The sequence below is a fragment of the Hirundo rustica genome, chromosome 1, assembly GCF_015227805.2.
Source record: "Hirundo rustica isolate bHirRus1 chromosome 1, bHirRus1.pri.v3, whole genome shotgun sequence".
NCBI classification, from domain to species: Eukaryota; Metazoa; Chordata; class Aves; order Passeriformes; family Hirundinidae; genus Hirundo; species Hirundo rustica.
The window spans coordinates 24,662,961-24,684,965 of NC_053450.1; positions in this window are offsets into that span (position 1 = coordinate 24,662,961).

Here is a 22,005-nt window from a genome sequence, read left to right on the forward strand (position 1 = left end):
ACTTAAGATCCATTACAATTTTAACACTAATCAGAGCAGGGATTGTATCATCATTGTCCTTCTTGTTAGCTGAGTGGTTTAATCAGTGTGATGAAGTGACATTTTCATTCTCCCCTCTTCTGTTTCAGAAAAAGTGTTCTCTGAGCGGTCACTCCTGAAAAAATCCTGGAGTAGCACATCCTTGCTTGTCTGACCACAGTAAGGAGATCACGGGCAGAGACTTAGTTTCCCAGATTCTCTTCCTGTTTTTTTCTTTCCAGACCAGTTTGAATCCTTTCTACTAGATAACAAGACAATTGAAAGTCATGTGCTGTCATGCTCAGTAACAGTGCTCAAATAATTTAACGTCATGTTTTTTTCCTGCTAAAACTCTTATGAATGTTCTGAAAAGCTCTAAAAGAGTTTATAACCTTGTATTTCTCCTGTGTTGTGTATTTTGGTTTTGTAGCTGCACTAGAAGGAGATGAGCTGCTGTGAATTAGTTGCTACACAATACCTGTTATGTCTAAGCAAAAGCTGAGAGGCAGTATGCAAAACAACAACAGAAACATACCCTTGGCTGCATTTACTCAAACATCAGGGCAGGGAGAGGAAGATCAAGCTTAATAAAAGTGTATAAGCTTCGAGTGGGAGATAGTTGGATTGAAGAATAAATGCTTATGTTCTGGATATTGGTCTTGCATTCCACTTTGTTTCTATATTATACACCAGGTTGCAGAACAATAATTGAGCATAAAGGGGAAGTAGATGGAGAATGAAGTTACTCCAGAGGAGAATATTGCAAATGCTTCTACATAGTGCTGTCACTAGAAGCAACAATACAAACCATCTTTGGTACCTCACCAAGCCACGCTCAGATTCTGAATGGCTGGTTGCCTGTGTCTTCCTTTGCAAGACTTTATTTAACCCATTGTCCCAGGCTGCAAGCAACAGATCAGCATTTAAGTATGTATCTCACTAGCAAACTGCTGACTGTGGCTTTCTAGTTCATATAGGCAGGCATGGGCAGTGTTATAAAGCATTCTTGACAAATAATATAATACTTCACTAATAGGCTCTGTATTAACCAGAGGAAAGTTTTTAGTAACTTGAGAATCCTGTTAGCTAGTGGTGCTTGAAATATGATGACGATTGCTCTAAAAGTTGCTTTATTCTGCTTCCCATAAGACATTTCCTGTCCATAGGAGTCACTGGTAGGTTGAAATATCAAAATATTCATGAGAACTTTCATCAAATATCAAAAAGCTCTGTATTTCCCTAGAGAGGCTATTTTGCCTATCAAAGGATGTGAGAAATTATCCAGAATCAGTGTTGCCAGAGCAGACCCTCCTGCTTCCTCCTCTCTCCCTCCCCTCCTCCTTCAGCTGCCTCTGAGGCTGCAGCTCTCAGCAGCTCTTTCTCCACCCAAGTGCAAGTCAGGGTGAAAAACAGCAGGTCATCATAACCCAGCCAGGTCTGTCTTCCCCTGTCAGCATGTTCCACTAGCACCTTTAAAACCTTGCTGCTGTTTTGTTTACTTTGCCCTTTTTCACATTCCTTTCTCTGAGAGTGACGCTGGGGTAGTTTAACAACTCACTGCTGCCAAGAGGGAGGTCCTTCTTTTCTCCTGCTCCTCTCTCAGGTGCTCATCAGGCCTTTCACTGGTTCAGCTTGTGAAGCCAGCAGGAAAATTGTCACTTTTTTTTGGTCACCTTAGCTGTCTTGCCAGGGAACTTATCTAGCCCAGCACAGGGCTGAATTTCAGAGTCTATGCGAGGAAAAGGGGTGAAGATGAGCGAAGGTAAGGGAGGACAAGAGACTGTCATTCAACACTGGTCTGCCACTAGCTTGTTTTAGGTGGTGAGATGTGACTTCATCCTAAAATTCATTATTATCCTGAGTGGAATTAAAAAAGAGTAAATGTAAAACCCAGCATAAAAGAGCAATGTGCGAATTTTTTGTCCATACACTGAACTAGTCTTCATAAGAAAGAAACGCATTTTTGTGCATTAAGTTCTCTGATCCCTAAGAGACTGGTTTTTCAAGTGGACACCCATGTGTTGTGGCTTCCTTAGGCTCCTGAAAAAAATCAGTTTTTCTCCTTTCTATTTAATTTTGCCACTTCCTTTGCCTTAGATGTCTCAGAATTTGGCACCAAGAAGGAAGTTTTGAACTTTCAGTGCTTATCTGTTAATGGTATTAAACCATTGCAGAGGAATAAGAATACAGGCTTTTAGGCCTGGAAAATCCTAGTTCTTTTCTTCATTGTTGAAATAACTTCCTGTTTCCCACTTCCTATCCAGTGCCTTCTGAGGAAGATTAAGTTGATGTGACTGCACTTATCATCACATTAAAAACAATGTGACTGAGAGATGAGTTTTCTCCTGTACAAGTGTGTAGCAAGATTAATTTCTCCTGTCTGGAGAAATCAGAGTTCTAAGCTGTGCTGCAGAAGCGCTGGCTTGTGTTACAAGTCATGTGGTCATTAATTCCTGAAGAAAAAAGGTAGCCCATCCCAGTCAGTCTGCTACATAAAATACGTGGGAGACACATCCCTTATGAGAAATGCTCTTGAGAACACTTTTTGTTACATGTCTTGCGCCAGTGTTTCTATAGAGCGCACTCATTACCTCTAAACTGAAAAAAGTATATACCTGTTTTTTTCCTTCTATTTAATAATAATAATTGTCTTTTCAAGACTGAAAACTTTTCAAATATTCTTTTTTCCAGTTTTTGACTTGAAGGCATAACCCTTTCCTTTACAAAATCATCCATGGATCTCTGCTGATCCACCTAGGCTTTTACATTTGCTCATTCCTAGTTTATGTTAGGTTTAGATCCTCCAGATACACCTTCAGCCTCCTGGATCGTATCCCAAAACCACAGCTTCTACTGAGAGGTAGGCAAAGGAGAAAGAAAATCAAGTGTCCCACTAAACTCAGATGAGGACAGGCTAAGTTGTACAGGGAGAGCAATAAGCAGCTTTGTCCCGCAGCAGAACCAGAAACAAATGATACACACCTAAGCAGAAGAACATATTTATACATTTATCTGTATATAAAAGCCAAAGGCATCCACAGTCCAAAGTCATTCTGGCAGATGAAGTCTCTGTAACTGGTGTCACTGGAGCCAGATCAAGTCACATGAGGAAAGAGAGGGGGTCATTCTTGAAATATTGTACAGATTTTCTTGTTTGTTGCTGTTTCTTCCATGAACACATTACTTCTCAATTTCACAGAACAAAGTCTTCAACTGAAAGTCCTCAGGCAAAATCTCTAGGATGTTGGATGAAAGCTGAAACAGGGCTGTTACTTGGTGGTGAGACATCACTCACCATAGCAGACACTTCACCTTCTCCCCTGTCTTTTCCCCCTCTGAACATTTTCATACAGGAGAAGTTACTCCAGAAGGTATTGTTTGGATGCTAGACAGCTTTGGTCATGCCTGAAATGCTATTAAAATCTGTGTGGGAAAACAGAGCTCTTCACCAGTGTCCAGAGTTCCTTGCTCTGCGGGTGCCCTTCCCTGGGGCTGTGTGCCACTCTGCCATGGGTGTCACAAGCCTGGTTTGCTAAACTCCCTTGGAGTACTCCTGCAGAGTGAGCATTTAGCCTTCCTCACAAGGAGGATGGTCCCTGAAGCTGGAAGGAGAGGCTGTTTCACACTGCAGGAGGGATGCAGTGGCGGGGAAGGAGGCACTACAGCTGCCCCTGAAGAGGTTTTTAGTGATAGCTAATAACATTTTAGGTGCTAAGGGAAATGAAGGGAAATGCTCGGATTTGGTTGCAGAGCTAGCTTGAATGGTGATTGAATAATATTGGCTTTCTGCAGGCCTTCCAAGCCATGGGACAACAATCAATCCACAATCAGACACCACAGAGAAGATATTTACTTGTGTTCTCTTTAGCTCTGTTTTAGTGTATCCTTCTCAGATCTGGCTTAGCAGGAACTTGGACTTATGTGGTATTTTTGCTGCTTTACTGTTGTGTTTGTTCGATACAGATATTTTCTTAAGCTGTAAAAATAGCCTGTGTTTCACAGTAGTGCTAAAGCAGCAGATAAAGGCAGATACTCATATCTATCTAGATGGGACTATTATTTTTCTGTACCTCATTTCATCCCTAGAGACCAAATATGTCTATAAAACATTAGAAAACTGTGAAAGCAATGTGAGCTCCTAAGGGTGATAATGCTATATAAACTAAACAGGATGAAAGACATCCTGGTGAGTGTACAGACTTGCCTATATCAGTTACAATGGTACAGATATAATTGCTTACAGTTCTAGCCTCAAACATGAAAAAGGCCTGCCATTTGGCCATTCCACATTAAATAAACTAGAGATAATGCTTTGATGTACTGATCTTCTTTTCCTTTGAGGGTACCTATTTAAATCTGGTAACACCTTGCCTGTAATGATGAACAGTGAGGGTCTGAGTCTGCTTTCGGATTGGTGAGCAAGGTCAGATAGTAATCCCAGCACTAATGAAGTTGCATGAAGCTTGGTACTCCCTGCTTCACAGAGAAAAAACACACAGCTCTGCCTAGCACCAGGTCACAACTCTTGAAGTCTGCTTAATTTCACCTGAAGTTATCTCAAAAGCTTCTCCTGCCCCTGCCCAAATGATCCTTTGCTCTGCACAAGCCAGATCTTCTCTTAACAACTTTTGTTAATACAGTTGTGTGAGCCGGTAGTGTAATTTATTTTTTATGACTCTTTTACTAGGACAGATTCCCAAACATACTCTTAGTTGAAACATCAAATCCTCCTGCCAGCAGAGCTTGTTTCATCCAGGGGACGGGTGAGGCATTCCTGTCGATAAGCATTGCATCTGTACAGGAAGGATCTCTAAGGAGAAGGAGCTTCACCAGCAAATCCTTTTATTTCTTAAGAATGGGTCTTAAGCCAGGTTTGCATTTGGCTCTGTCAGGATTCTAGCACGTTCCGTTGACAGTTCAAGAGATACAAAATATATCTGCAAAAGTCAGCTTTCAAGCTGGTAAAAATTCTTTATCTGAAAGTGACTGTCCTTAAACTGAATACGTAGGACCTGCTGTTCTGAAGTTTAGGCATCACTCCACCATGGTACTTTAAAAACATTTACTTGCGAGAGTTTGCTTCAGACAAGGTATTTTCAAGTCAGCATTTCTACATGATGCCTTAAGTGAAGCCTTCAAATTTGTGAACAATGATTTTCATAGTGTACAAATGTTTTTGAAAAATTGGCCCTTACCTATGAATTACTAGCTAGGGATAAAAAATAATGTTTTGGGGTTTCAACCTTTTATTTTTTTTTACTTTGATAATAAATTTGAAAATTTTGGCACAGAACTTTGGTTTAGATCAAATCAAAGAAAACCTTAGGCATTGCAGTAAACAAAAATAATTATACCCATAAAACCTATTATTAATAAAATAATGTTGCCATATATCAAGAGAGGTGAACTGAAAAATCTAGTCATTTCAAAATACTAGCCAAACCCATAAAGATGGGGGGGCGGGGAGGCAGGGGGTTGAATTTAAATTAATTTTTTTTTCATCATATTCTTTTTCAGAATGACATTTAAATTAGAAGTTATAAATAATTCCAGTCTCTTCTTATGGTGAGTATATTATGTATCAATAACTTTGTTCAGTACAGTCAGCCTGTTCTTGCTTTTTTCATCTGGTTTTCAAGACAGAAGTAGAATTAAAGTAAACCCAGAAATACTACTAGGGTTTTTTTACTTGGTGTGTTGTTTTTAGTTGGTTTCTTAAAATGAAGGGGTTTTTATGGTGATAAGTATCTAATTAACAAAGAAAATTACAAGGATGGCATTTTCATTCTTTTGACCATATAAGGCCTTATGCAGAATTCTTTTGTTGTTGATCTTCCTTACAGCAAAGCTCCACAAACCTTTAGTTGCCATTTTGCTCCTCCAGATAAGAGAGAAGCACTGCTATTTGGTCTAGGTTTTGGCTTAAATAACAAATAATTTATTAAGAACAACTATTTGATATGGCAGCAGTACGATTTCCTTTAGCCACATGCCGGGCATTAAGCTGTCCAATAGTTTATTCTCATTGCATGCAAGCAGAATATTCCAAGTATATCTGAAAGGCAGAGAGCAGTGAACTTTTTAAAATACTCTGTATTATTTTATTTAACAATCATTGGCATAAGACACTTGGCGCAGGGTTCAACCCTGTTGCATTTAGCTATTGGAAAGGTTGCCTGTCACTGCAAAATAACTTCTGAGTATTGACTGAGTATTGATTTCAGTGGGACTGACTTCAGTCCCATTGATTTAAGTGGTGTTTGGGCATTTCTGAAAATCCCACTCGACATCTACCTGCGATGTTAAATGCCAAATTGCCTTAGAAAACCCTGTCTCTTGGTCAGTAATACCACATTTTCAAAATGCAGTGTAAGTTCCTGTGTGATTTAAGTAGTTTTGAAAGTTCGGTCCATCTGACAGCTTCTTTAGGGGAAGTACATACATTGCCTCCTTTCTTGGGCCTTGAACACATGTAGGGTGGGACAATATTTGATCCATCTTCATTACCAGAAATTATCTAGTATAGCTTATGTTCTTTGGTCTATTTTCTTATTTAGATGCACAGTTTAAAAATCAGCTTTTGAAAACAGAGTTGGTATCACAGCACAAGTACCTACACGTTAGGAGAGATGTGAATCACACTCTATGTGAATAGACTCAATGTACATAGGCCACAAGGAGTGCAAAATTACAGGGATTATTTTAAGCCTCTTCAACCTGTTTCACATTTGCTGAAGAATGAAAGCACATGTATAACTTGGCTTAATTAATATGTAATGATTTGGTATCTCACAGTTACCTGAGGATTTCTCAGCTCCTAATATGAACTCTCAAACTTATATCTGGTTTCCAAATACTTCCAAAAGGTGTGCTGTCAGATCTAGAATCTGACCCAATAATCCTTTATGGATATTCGGAAAAGTTCAGAGCTATTTGTGCTTTCCAAAGTCTAACATATCCTAGAATCTGAGAATGTCATACTTTGTTGCCTTTAATTGTTTGCAGGTTTCCGTTTTAGGCTGCAGTATTTATTTAATTAATTATTTGTGTTGCACTAAGCCACAGGTCTGAAGAAAAATGGACAAGATTGTGATGGCTGATTACTTTCTATTTTTTAATTGGTATGCTAATTAATGTTATAACAATATTATTTGCATGGGGTAGATATTGGATGTTAGGTATGTATGTGCACTGTCCTGCATTGAAAGACAGTTTTACTGCTTTTCACAGGTCTTGTTTAAAATATGCAGCACAATATTGACAGATGATCTAGTATTAAACCTAGTCTGCTTATCAGTTCAATAGGAAGGATGAGAAAACTCCAGTACTCCAGCTGGATTGGATTCTACCCTTTTAAACTATTTATATTTGGTCAAACACCATGGAAGAATGCACACCATATATACAGATCTTATTCCTGAGGTATCTCAAAAAGGAATTTCTGTTAATATTTTCGTTCTTGAGAAATGAACTACAAGGGTCCAATGTATACAATTTTTTCCCATCAGGAAAGGAAAAGAGAGAGGGAACAAGGCTGCTAAAAATGTTGAATAGAAAACAAGGTGTGGTCAGGGAAGGAGTTTGTGTTCCTGTGTTTCCTTTGGTAACACATAACAGCCATTCCACCTGTGTCCTGGCTTCTTACAACCACAGCAGCCTACTGTATGCAAAAACAACCAAATAATAAACTTCTTACAAAAAAATTAGCACATGTATTTATTTTTTCTCCTCTTCTTTAGCTGCCGCTCAATCCAACTTTCCTTTCCACTTGCCTGGAAGCAGCTGTGCTTCCACTTTTTAATTGGAGAAGCAGTGCTGCTTCATATGAGTAGCATTGGCTTTTGGCAGCTTGAGATGTGTTAAATTCAATCAAAATACCCATGAGCAGCAGAGAAATCAGACATTTTTTCCTTCCTACTCATTACTTGTGAAACCTGAATCTTTTCCCAGGTAGCAAGCCTTTCAATTTTTAATTCACTTTTTATTATTTTTGCATTTAACTAGGTTAAGTGTAAGAAAGATAATATGTTATGTATCTACATGTATATATAGATATATATGGATTTGTGTAGATGAATGAGATTATTTTAAGCAAACCACTTATTTCCCACCACTCATTTCCCAGGCTGGTATGTCATTGTTATGAAATGTCATGTCTCTTTGCAGGCTGCCTGAAACTGATTGACATAACTGGAGAGGATGCCTTGGAACAATTTCATGGGAGTTGAGGGCATTTGGAAGAAACCTCACTTGTCTAAAAAATCACAGTTTGAAAGAGGGGAGGGAATTAAATGTCTCGGCATAAAAAAAAAAAAACCAGGATTTTGAGGCATGTAAGGTTTTGTAAAAACGGTTTCATTTCCAATTCAAGATGATATTTCAAATTAGAGGAGGAAACAGAATGCCCTTATTTAGCATTTTGACACTGTTTTCATGAATAAAATAGGGGATAAGTCTAGTCATTGGCTAAATTGGAAAATATTTTAACTGCCTGGTGAAAACAGGTTGCATGATTTTGTCAAGGCCCTGTGCATACTTTTATGAGCAACATCTCTATACATCAATCTAAATATTCTACTTTGCACACATTTAAGTTAACAAGTCTTATCTCTCTAACTAATGTTGAATAATGGAGAAGGACTGGCAGAAAGAAGCAAAATCTGTGTCATGGATTTGTATGTTAAAAAAAAAAGTTGAAAAAACAAAGTTAAATCATAAAGCCTGTCTTGTTCATCTGATGTCAGAAGAACATGAGACTGAGACAGATCATAGTAGGGATGTAGTTACAAGATGCATACCTTATTAATTATTATTTAAGTGTTGTCAGCTGCAACATCCTGCACTCAGTTTGGATAGCTCTTCTGTAGTCTGTATAATATCTGTGCCATCCTCCCTACAGAATCTGTTGACATGCAGAATGGTTTAATTCTCAGAAAAATAATCCATAGCAATAGTGGGGAGAGCTGAGGACACATGAGTGGAAGGGAGCACTTGTGTACCACCAAGCACAGTGAGAAGGTGTGGTGATGCAGGCAGCTGGGCAAGGAAGATGCAGATACCCTGGCACAAAGAGAAGGGGAAGTGGAAATATGGCTGCTCGGCAAGGAGTGTCCTGGCAGCCCACAGGGCAGCATCAATCCTTCAGTAGCTTTGAAGCTTTGTCCTTGGGAGAGGGTGTGATGACACTTGCAGCCCTGGTCTACTAAAATATTAGTTAGCAAAATCAGTTTTTTTCTTCTCCACACTAGAACACCCATCCATGCATCAGAAAGGTGCTCTTAGTGCTGTTCAGATTGTCTACATAAATTCACACTTAAATAATTTATTGAAATATATATTATGTAGTTGTTATACAGGAACACTTTGGTTTGTCATTGAATATGTATGAGGCAAACACTTTCCCTTAAATGATTGCCTGTGGATCTGCTTGGGTTTGTTGTACCAATTTGTATATAGGACATGCTCTCCTGGAGACAAAAAAAAAAAAAAAAAAAAAAAAAAAAAAAAAAAAAAAAAAAAAAAATCCAAGCTACAAAAACCAACCAACAAAAAAACTTTTATGAAAATATATAAGAAATGAAAAGTAGTTTCTTAGTACAACATGAAATTTTACTTTTTTTTTTTTTTTAATTTCCAACGCTAGCATAAATTAGATGGACAGAACAATCCCCATGCTATTTTCATGTGTATGTATTCAAAGCATCTCAAAACAGAATGCAAGGAAAAGGTGGAAGAGGGAGAAGGCAGAAGGAAAGAGATGCAGGTGTGGTCTTTATGACTTACTGTTTTAAATTCTTTTCTATTATAGCTGTAAAATCTCGTGGGATCCAGCATGTCTGCCAAGGGTGTAAAGGAGGTGTGAACTTGATCCACATTCTTTTCAAACTGAAGAAGTAAGCTTTTGGGATTGCACATCAGTGTTTCTGTTCTAGAGGACAATGATTGATTTAGATTTCTTCCCTAGAATAACAGAGCCTGGCTCCCTCTAGAATCAATGGAAGTAGTAAGACTGCCATTGTAATTATTTAACTCAAATGTTGTGTCTGCCTCTCTTTGAGTGTTTAAGGGGTCATAGGCTAACTGGTCTGGCAGACCTTGAATTAATTGCTCTGACTCATTCAATGCTTTCTTGAATTTCAATTTAAGTACCCACTATTCATTCATCTTAGATGTCACAGATGTCACAGGAGATAATCCCTCTACATATATGTTTAGTCCCTTAAGCGTATTCTTTAAAGAGAAGAACATTCACCTACAAAACAAGACAGCTGGAGTGAGGTGCTTGGATGTATTAGTTCTTGGTGTAGCTATGTCTTCCATAAAACCTGTAAAATTCACTTTTGCCTCAGTGGGAATTGAGGCTGCCAAGCCAGAATGCTTGTCTTAAAATTGTTCCTTATGTCCGCCTTCAAGAGTCTGAGCTGAACTGTAAAACCAAAACACCTTGATGCCCAGCAGAAACTAGCATAAAGTGAGGAGACTAACTCTGTAGAAATAAAGTGGCTTCTAGCAACTCACATCACAGTAGTTTCTCAAGAACAACAATATTTTAGAATTTTGGCAACTACATCTCTGCCTAGAAATTCTTAGGCAGTTAGTGTATGTTACTGAGCTCTCCAGTATTTGAAATCCTGCTGAAGCACAGAGGTAGAACATGGATGTCTGATCTGCTCAGGTACCTGAATGGTCTATAATTTGCCTTATATGGACAATTTAGCTAGTGTCAGTATTGCAGAGATGAAATAGGTACTGATGAAAATGTGGGGCCACGAAGCAGACAACACAATGAAACCTGTAGCAAAATATGAGAGGCCTCTAGAAATATCGGTCCACTACTTGCCTACAGAACAAGAAAATAAGTAGGTGTGATAGATTTGATGGCTCTTATGGAACTGGCACCTCCAACATTTTCCACCAGGTGAAAAACCTGACTGTGAGACATTTCTCAGGTGCCCAATAAAACTTTTAAGAATCTTGTTTTGGAATAATCTAAGCAGGAGTGAACTTGATTTTTTCCAGATGCTTGCTCTTTTCCTTGTTCTTTTGATATATTCATATGCAGTTCACTTTCTCACTTTAATCTCAGAGGTTAATTTCTTGCTCCAAAACAGTCCAATGGAGCAAAGTTCTCTTAGGGTGGTGATGATCAAGACGTAGACCTAATTCAAAAGTGTTTTTTCCTCAGACTGAAAAGACCAATTTATATTCTTACGGTGTGTATGAGGTGTTAGTGAACTGCCTTAACTACTGTACCCTAGACCAGAGGCCTGAATTCACACCTTGCTGCAGATTTGTTCTGAGGTTTTCTCCCTGTCACTGGAGCTGTAACCAACATTTGACTGAGGAACCACTGGACATCAGATGTTAAAACCCATCCATTTATCTCTGTGCTTTTAGTTAAAGAAGCTGGCATGCCTCAAGTACAGTGGTAGGCAAAATGTGCTCATGCCAGCCACAAACTGTATCAAACTCTTCAAATTGTGACTTCTGCAGATGCTTGGCTTTCAAATAAGTAATTTTTGTAATTTAGTTATATGTGGAAAAGAACCCCTAAACTAACATTCACTAATATGTGAAAGGAGAACATGGACATGCCAGAGAGAGAGAAAGCATTCAGTAGAACAGTAAGATTTGAGAAAAAAGTGGCAGACAGCTAAGTCTTTGGAGTGCCTTCTTTGCCGTAGGTTCATGCTACAAAGTCAGAGATATTTGAACAACAACTGAACTGTGTGTGCACAAAGACACTGGATATGAGCTGCATGCTCTGGAGAGTTCACTAATGCCCAATTCCTGAAAATAGTGAATTTAATGTGGGATGGGTCATTGTCTTCTACAGCACGAAAAAGATTTCTGTATGATTTCTTTAGTATGAGAGATCATATGGCAAAAACATTTAAAGTAGCCAGGTAAGGTTCTGACCGTACTCTTCCTAACTAGAAATGCATATGCATATATTACTTTGTGTGACTGTAATGACAGAAAATTACATTTCAACACTGCATGCAGCCTAGATATTCTAGGAATGATACCATAGGCAAAACAAGGGTAGCCCAGGAGGGAAGAAAGAAATTATTTCTAAAACTCTATAATCCTTTTTATCTCCTATCCTAAAGTGAAGCATTACGTCCCTGCAAGAGATAGTATTTCTTTTTTCTCTTTCTTTATGTGAATTCACCCATCCAGAAGAGAACAGAATTAATTCCTTCAGAGTTTATTCCAAATAGATAGTGATTGAAGAAAAAAAAAACCCCTCATTTTTCTTTGCAACAAAATCTTCACTACACTGAGGAGTCAAATGCATCTCTTCATTGACATCTGGTAAATATAATAGCCATTATCATAAACAATGGTGTCAGTAACTGGTGATGGAAGAAATAAGGCAGTAAGGTCAGCAAGTACATGCTTGACGCAATACAAAGAATCAAGGTAGACTTCAGAACTAGAAGGGCTCCAGAAAGCATTCTTCATTTACTGTTACTAATCTCAAGCAAACAGAGATGACTGTTCTGTGTCGACAGCCATCAAAATCTTCCTCAGGAGCAAAATCAGGAGCACAACTATTGCCTGAAGGTGTTGTTGGAGGTTTGAGGTAGCCTTAAACAGTGGCAGATAAAATGTTATTTAAATATGCTTCTTAGAAGTGTTTTAAAAACTGTAGTATGACCATATCAAAATGGTGTGATGCTATCATATCATGTGCTGAAAGAGCTGCTGATTGGATTCCTGACTGGAAATTGATGATAGCACTGCCTGGCTACTAGAAGTGTCCCCCTAGGAAACCACACAGTCCAGATTTCCTTCTCTGCTAGCAAGAAACCCTGGAAGCATGGGTTAAGACAGAGTCATGATGTCTTTGTGGAACAGGTGAGAACACAGGCAGCAAAGCCCAGTTCTTTATAAAGTACATGGCTTTCCCAGAGAGGATGTGGGGTGGGAGGCTGGTGAGAAACAGAGCAAGACAAGTTTGAAGGAAGATTTCTGTCCAAGTAGGCATGCCTGGATGCTGTTGAAATGCTGTATTAATGTTTTAGCCTCTATATAGGAACTAACAGTAACTCATATTATAGTTTGAAAGTTTTCCTGGCTTCCCAAGTGTCCCAAACAAGTTGTAACTTAGGCTCAACAGAGGGTCTTTGAAAAGCTCCCACAGCAGTCTGATGCAAGCACTGGAGATGAAATACAGGCTTATGTTCCGTCCAGCCCCAAACTACCAGGGAATAACTTCACAGCTTCCTCTTGAGGTGTTTTTCTATGTCAGGATTTTCCACACTGCTCATTGCCACCATGCATGATCTTAACCTACAGCTCCTCACTGAGACAAGGAGGCACAAATATGTGGCTTTCTTGAGAAGTTTAAAGAACCACCTTGAATAAGCTCAAGTCCTGAGACTCATGTATTAGACCCATTAGGTTTTCCTTCCTCGCCTTACCTCTGGGATTGGAAACAGACCACAAACCCCACACTTCTCAGAGCAAATTACCTGCTTTGTTATTCTGTCTTTCAACCTTTGCCATAATTTCCACTTCATTAACATTGGCTGAAACACTTCACTGAGTTGCACTGCTTGGGCAATAAAATGTGTCTGGTGAGTAGGCCAGACACATCTTTAGCCATCTTTAGCCTCGACCATACAAAAGAGCAGGATCACAAGGCTCTGTCTGTTCTCTCATGAGTTATCAGTGAATACTAGCAAATACAGACTATTTATTTTCTTAGTTGCTTACCAGCACGTTGCAGTGTCAGTGTGTCTCACCACACACAGTGGAAAATGTTTTTCACTCTATGCTAGTGGGCAATAATTTCAAATGGACAGGCTGTGCAACACACTGCAGGCTAAATCCCATCTGTATTAAGTCTTTCCTCCCTGAGTCAAGCCTTGGAGTGATGAACTAGCCAGCAGTTCAGCCCATCTGCAGATCATTAATGGTACATGTGACAAAGAAAACACCCGAGCAGGGAAGTAGAGTTCACAAGCAGGTGCTGCTGTCTAGGGAACAGGTTGAGTTCTGTAAGGCACCTGGAAATTCTCAGACCACCAATGTTTTCAGCAGAGCATGGCAATGCACCTCCTGTGCAGTGCTCTGATAACCTAAGCTCAGGTGTAACAGGGGAGAGATGCTGAACTTCTGTGAAGAATGTAAGAAAATGAATTAATCTCCCTCCAGTTTTGAAAGGTATGTAATAGCTGAATCCTGAAGCATCTGGGCTGAAGCTGAAGATACTCACCTGAAGAATTTAGTTTTCCCCACTTTGATGTCCCAAAAGCAGTGAGGTACTACAGCAATGTTCCAGAGATGCTTGCTCTATTCTGCTGGTGAGCCAGTTCCACAGAACTGGAGATAGAGGGGGTATACTGGATTTCCATTAACTTAAAGACAGTCCATAGCAGAGCAGCATAACAAGTAGACCAGGTTAATAAAGGTAGAGTTGTTTTGGGTTTTTGTAGAAATACTTGCAGCTTTCCATAGGAATGTGTTGAAATGAACATTCACCAACTCCACACAGCTGTTATTTACAAAAGGAGATAAACACTTTCCTTTACTGAGAGGTTGTATTTGGTACTTTATTTATCAAGGCACTTGGGAGGAAAAAAAAAAAGGTAGTTTGTGTCTAAAAGCATCAGAGAGAGCTGGAGTGACAGATGTGAGAGCAAGAGACGGGGAAGGTGGTGGGTAACTGGCATAGCTGGAGAATCAGCTGTTGGCTTCTGCTTGTGTTGCAGGGTGAGCTAAGCAGAGTCCTGGCAGGGTGTGTGTTTTCTTTGCAGCTGTTTCAGACATCTTCCACTGCTATTGTTTCAGGAAAGTCTCAGCTTCTCTGAAAGCCCTATATAAAATGGATAGAATGAAATACAGAGTCACAGGCTCAGAGGAATAGTATTAGTTCAAATCACCTTCAAGCAAATGGGAAAGTTTAAGTTATTGTTTGCCTTATAATTTCAAAATTTCATTTTTCTTGCTTTGTTTTTTTTTCAGAGTGGAAGCCATCTAAAATCCAGTGCCATAAAACCACACTTCCAAAACACTATGGCTTTACAGAGGTCAAAACAGGTGTCTGTTTTTTCTTTCATCCCTCTCTGTACACTGTAGTAATAATACATCTGCATTTTTATTCCTCAGCAAGTGAGACATGGGAAATGAGGCGAGTAAAGGCATTATCAAGGGCAATAGACAATGGAAGGTTGACCTAGGTATATGTTTAGCTAAATTAAGGATGGAGAATGTGGGAGAGATAAACAAGCATCCAGGAAGACAGCTACTGAATTTTTCCACTAGTAACATCTCTTGAAAGCTACTAAAGCACCACTCAAATCTCTTTGATCTAAGAAAAGACAAGGTGGAGTGCACAGCTTTTTTATGCCCCTAAGCAGCTTTCCCCTCAGAGACAACTGTGTGATCTGCTGTTCATAAGGATATTTGAATGTGAAAATCAGGAATTAGGTGAATTAACCTTTATACTAAAGCACCTCAAATACCTCGGGTTCAAAAGCTTAAATTGCACTTGAATGTTGTTGAACTACTTTTCCATTTATCGGTCAAAAAAGGGACAGCAAGAAAGAACTGAAGGAGAAAATAGGCTGGGATGGAGCAAGTACCATGAGGAAAGAGATAAACAAATAAATTGTGACAGGAGACCAAAGCAGGAAGGGGAAGATATAACACAAAGAGAATATGGTCTTCAAGACTATATGGAGTAGGCTATTGCTTTAAAGTATTAAATATTCTGCTCCTCCTGGAAACATAAACGTGATTATTTTCTTAAAAAAAAAAAAAAAAAAAAGAAAAATAAAACAAAAAACCGTGTATGAAAAATAATTTTCACTTAAAAATAAAGAAAGGTGGACTAACAGAATTAAAAGTCAGTGAGATTCATTTCCTCTGCAGAAAAAATGCAGAAGTTTAATGAGATGCCTGTGAGCACCTACAAGATAGCAGAGCAATAAATTACCAAGTGGAAGGAAACAAAACATGCCAGATAACACTACAGAAGGAATTAAAGTTAATAGGACTTCTGGATAAAACAAAGAAGTAAGTGTCATGCATCTTGACATCATTAAGATTTTTGACACTGTCTCACATGATGTTCAATAAAAATAAGTGAAGGATACATGTCAGAATGTAACTGTGTGAGAAACTACACAAAAAGTAGTTACCCCAAGTTCACTATCTGACCACAAGGGTGGATTCTTCAAGCTTTTTCTTGGGCACAGTTCTAACATTTAGTTTAATTAAGAACCTAGATAGTAGATTTCACATGATACCAAGTCAGGATGGACTGCAAGGGCTTTGGAGGATGAAAATGATCTTTTAAAAAATGGGGCAATGGACTAAAGCAGAGAGGGTGCAATGCAGTGTGGAAGAGCAGGCAGTGTGCTTGGGCTTCGAGGAGGGCTGCAAGATGGTGGAATGGATGACAAATTAGTTTTTCTTCAGTGGAGGAGCTCGAGGCCAGAGCAAACACAAAAGGAACGTGAGTGAGGAAGGTCAGGCTGTTACCAAACCCCAAACATCATACTGGGTTGTATAAACAATGTTGGCACATGTAAGAAATATGAAATAGTCCTTCTGCTTTCTCACCTCATCTGGATCACTGGGTCCAGTTTAGGGCACTGCATTTCAAGAAAGATGTGAATCAGTTGGAAAGAGTCCAAGGAGACAAGCATGAGTGATCGAGGGTCTGGAAAACATGATCTGTGAGGAAAGACTCAAGGCAGTGAGGTTGTTTAGTCTAGAAGGAGGCAAACTGAAGGGATATATGATAAGTCTTCAAATGTTTAAAAGGTAGCTGCAAAGAGGAAAGTAATAAACTGTTGTGAATGTCCAAAAGAAGTAGCGCGCTTAACTTTCAGGAAAAGAGATTAAGGGTAGACAAGAGGAAATGTTTTCTGTGATAGTATCAGAATTGATTGGCTAGGAAGCCTGTACAAACTTCACTGTATGAGGGCTGATAAACAGGTTGGACAAATGTCTGTCAAGAATAATTTAGGAACAGCTGATCCTGACTTGGTGGAGGGGATGGCCTAAACGATCCCTTGAGATGCCTTCCAGGCTTATTTCTGCAACATTATAGTGAATGGGTAGAAGAAAGCTATGAGTTTAAATTCATTAGGACAGGTGATACATGAAAGAGTCTGGGAAAGAAATATTCATGCATAGAACTTACAAAATTTCAAGTTACGTGTGCATGATCTCCCCTTCTTAAAAACAAGATTTTCTCATAGGAACAGGGGCCAATCTGTCACCCAGTTAACATTTCAAGCACAGTAGAATTTGGGGATGTAGCCTCTCTGTTGGACTGTACCAGCTAACCTTTCTACAAAATTAGGATGTCTCGGACCACCCCCGTATGAGATAGTGATTAACTACTTGTTTGGGGTTTTGTTTGGTGAGTTGATTGGGGTTTTTTTCCCTTGGCAGTGAGATAGTTGTATTTAGTCAAATATGCTTCTGGATAGGTCAGGACTGCTATAAGTGAGCTTACTTACCAGTACATATATGTTTAAAATCTGATTCCAAAGCAGGGCTTATTTTAAATTGTGAGTCTAAAAATACTTTGAAAAATGTTCCCTTCTTTTTTTTTCATAAAAGGGCAATGATGTGTACATGACTGTTTCATCTTCTTACATAAGTTTGTAGTAGACACTTTATAAAAAGAAAATCTTCATGATATGTGACCTTCATTCTGGATCTTTACCTGTCCTTGTGATTTGTGCCTTCCTTGCTCTGTCCTGAAATTTCTATAGAAGCATCTCACTCTGTACACTGGCTAATCTAATCTAATCAATTAAAAAGGGGTTTTGTGAAAATAATGCAAGTTTTTTCAGAATTTTTATAGGCCTACTGGTGGCCATTAACAAAGTTGTTCCATCTTTATGAAAAAAGTCCTAGTTCCATAAACTCACTGAAAATTATAGAAATGCAGTGTATGTAAGACCTTCTGATTCAGACCCCTGCAAATAACTGCATGCTCTAGATCTCTGTGTATGGTTCATGTTGGATGCTTGTGAAATACTTCTATCAGCTACAGACAGTTACCTTAAAAGGGATCTGCATCCAGGTAGATGGTTTATAGACTGTCACACCACACTGCTGGTTTAGATTTGAGGAATTGCTTTGGAAGAACAAGGCGGGTTCTATTTTTGACATTTCAGCAAGGAGACCACTTGTACATTATGACCCAATTTGATTTACTGTAAGAAAATAAGAGTGCTGTAATTTGTAAAAGACATTTATTACATGAGTCAAAAAAAAAAGTGAAAAAAGGGGAGGGAAGGGGGGGAGAAAGCAGCTTAATGTCTCTGTCCATCCCCATCTGGTTTTATTTTAATCTCACTCTAGTCACATATGAAATTTTGCTTAGCTGTCTTCATTTTCTTAGTCAATCTTGATTAATGGCCTTCAAAGTAAAAATAATTGGACTGCATCAGGCTTGTTTTATAACTCTTGTTCACAAAGAATGTGAAAGGCTGGAAAATGAGCCTAAACAGAAGGAATGCATTACGTTAGCCTTTGAGAAAGAGCAGTCCTCCAGTTGTGTTTCACTGTGTATTTTTATAACAGGCGCCTCCTTGACTGTCCATGATATTGCAGATATGCGGTGCCAAAAGCTTTTGTGTACTTCATCAGGCTGACCATGTCACCTCGCAATCTCCGGCAGCCGCGTGTGCGTGGGGCGGGAGGCAGAGCCAGCCCTGCCGGGCGAAGCGCCCCAACGCCACCCAGCCCCTGGGCATGGCCTGGAGCAGGCGCTCCCTGAGGCTGAGGATGCTCTTGGGCAAGGGCTCTCTTAGCGGCTCTGCTCCCACTCCTCAATAAGGTTGCCATGAGATGTAGGGAGCACAGAATAGTAGTCATATGTTGATTTTAGCAGAGGTGAATTGGCCCTGTGGCTTTATACTTACCTTTATTCCCCTCCAGTGAAAGCAGTCCTGCTAGAACAATACAGTTTTACTGATTACAAATTCGGTATTTTTAAAAATCTGTTACTTTATGAGGGATTGCGTCAATTTACCAAGCTCAATTTACTTTTAAATAAACAGAGTGTACGCTTAGATTTAAGGAAACAAAAAGCAGAAAAAACAACACAACAAACAAAAATCTCATACAAGACAAACAAACAAACAAAAGCCTTTTTCTTTGGTGTAGTAGGAAAGGACCTGATACAGGAAGTTTTTTTTCTGTTGGGACAAGCATTGTTTCAGACATGCACTCTTGCTGTCAGAAAGTACAGGAGATTGAGTGTAGTTCTTCCTTTGGGTAATGCACAAAACAGATTATTGTGCTTGCATGCTTATGGCAAGATTCAGTATTATGTCCTGCTCACCAAAAAGGAAGTCAGCTTTCTGTTGCACAGCCCAGGGGTGAAAACAATTACTTTGATATTAACCAAAGAAAAGGAAAATTTCTTCTTTTGAATTATGTATGTTAAGTTAGGAATACTTGAGTTACTCATGACAGTCCTGTGAAGTTATACCATATACTATTTCCCTGTACAATTTTGAAATAGGAACAGTTTATGCTTTTCCTGATGCTTTTCATGTAACAGCCTCAACATATGAACTGAACTTCCATTAAGCTTCCTAAGATTTCTCTGGAGTATGCATATGATATAGTTATAATACTTTTGCCAGATATGGCTGGATCCAAACTTGGTCTGGAGACGAACATTTTCCCAGAGTAGCTGAGACCAGCTGCCGAGTCCTGTATCTTCTCTTCTCCCAGCAAGGCAAGCCGGGGTTATGCAGATGGTATTTTCATGTCAGTGCAGATCAAGCTGTGCATTAACCTCATGGCATGGACCAAAATCAATCTGCAGGGCTGCCTGTATTCAGTGGGAGAGGAATGAGTATTTTCTTCTTTTCACAAAGTGGCATGTAAAATACAGATATCAAGGGATCCTCTTGCCTGCACTGCAACATTTTATGTGCTGTTCTTTTAAAAAGGTAGCCGTGTATCGTAACCCAGACACATGACCTTCAACAAAGCACAGCTCCACCATGACACTCCTCCTCCATAATGTGTCACCAGCTTTTGGAAAGTTGGTCTTATAGCAACTTCTGTTGGGCTCAGGGCAAGTAACCAAGATCCATGAAAAGCAGAAAAACCTCCACCATCTTCCTCCCCGCTGCTGGCTGGAACATGTTGGATTCATCCACTGCAAAATCTTCTCAGACCCTTCTCAGACCCTTCTCAGACCCCTTTTCTTCAACAGAATTCTTGACCTATGTGAAGAGAGGAGAGAGACCTTTGCCAGTCACAGAACTAAGAAAATATCACCAGCTGGAGAAACAGAAGCACTAACTCCAGAAAGTTTAAAACTTTGGAATTATGGCAGTGCCCTCTTGTTCCATGGCCATATTTTATGAGAATTGTTCCCACTATCCAAAGCTGTGTTTCAGTTTTAGCTTGGGGTACATTATATCATTGTTCCATTAGACAGCTATAGGATGCATCTACCTACAAGAAACTTCTGTGTCAATCTGCTGATTCATTTTTCACATGGAAGAAATGAGAAGTTTCCATACTTTGTTGCTGTCCACATTACAGCCACAGTCTGAGTAACCAATCTCTTCCTTGCACTCTGTTTGCTTTTTTTAGAGTCCACCATGATATCTCCTCTGCTCATTCTTTGTCTTGGAAAGGCTTTGCCACTGGATACTGTTGTGTTTGTGGATGCTGCTGTGTTTGATGATTTTGCCCAAGTGCTACTTTTAAATCTTACAGGTATAGGAAGTGGTCTGAGCTCCAGCAGCACCATATTGTGTGAGCAGCCCAATGCTGGCTCTAATGACCTGGACTCCTAATGGTAATTGTCAATGGAAATCTGCCAGGTACATGTCCTAACTGGCAATACCAAAGCAACAAGAACAACAAGAATATTGATAGTGGTGCTTAGATTAGAGAGGAAAACCTAGAGCATTCTGGTCTGATTTATAAAGTCCTGCTTATATCCATTTGCTCATATTGCTACTTCTTTTCGTAATTCACTCCAGCCACCTGTTTTGCCTTAAATTTCAAAAAAGTAAGCTTTTGGGGGTAACTTTTCCATAAGTTTTCTTTAAAAACTGCTGAAGTCCTTAGAATAAAAGAAAGTTTTTCATCTCATCTGGATATGATAGGATTTTTTTAGAACCAGTTTGTTTGCTTTGCAGAAATAAGTTATTTTTGGTGTTGTTTGCTTCCCCTTGATTTGAAATTAGTTTTTCATTTGGATTACTTGTTTCCAATTTCCCAGTCAATTATTTGCATAGTTCAAGCTGTAACTGCCCATGTGAAACTGAGTATTCTGTTCCACTTGTAGTAGAAAATGACTGAAACTATCACTGGATTATCTTATAAATCATCAGTATATTATGTCTTATATTGTGTGCAGAAGGTGTGGTAGAAGTAGGAAAGGTATCCTAGACAAGGGTAGCAGATATCCACAGGTATGGTATGGCTTTCATATGCAAAGAGACTGAACAGAGTAGGACTTTTCAGCTTAAAAAAAAAATATATATATAAAAGAGGTACGTGAAGGCATGGATATCTCAGAGGCTATAAACAGGGAGCTCACTTTTTCTCTCAATAGAAGAATAAGGGGAAACCAGTGGTGCTACTAAACAACAAATCTAAAAGACAGAGAAATATTTCTCCTATTGCAGCCACCGTTTCATTTTGTAATGCACTTTGTTGAGGAGGCTTAAATTTAGAGATGATCAGTAAGAAATTGGACTTTCCCATGGTTTTATCAATTTGAAACAAAATTGAAACAAAACATCCAAGGGAAATAGGAAGTTATTCCCTGCTGCTTCTGCTTCTTTCTCTCAACTGGTTTGGCTTCACAGGCAGGACCTGGGGAGCTGGCTGGGAGCTGTTGATCCAGTGGATTGGCCAGGACATGTGCTGGTCCTGCCTGGCCAGGAACACTGGCCAGCCCAACATCAGCAACTGTTTTCAGATGTCAGAGAAGAAAACCCCTGACTCAGTGACACACGTGTGGTTGCG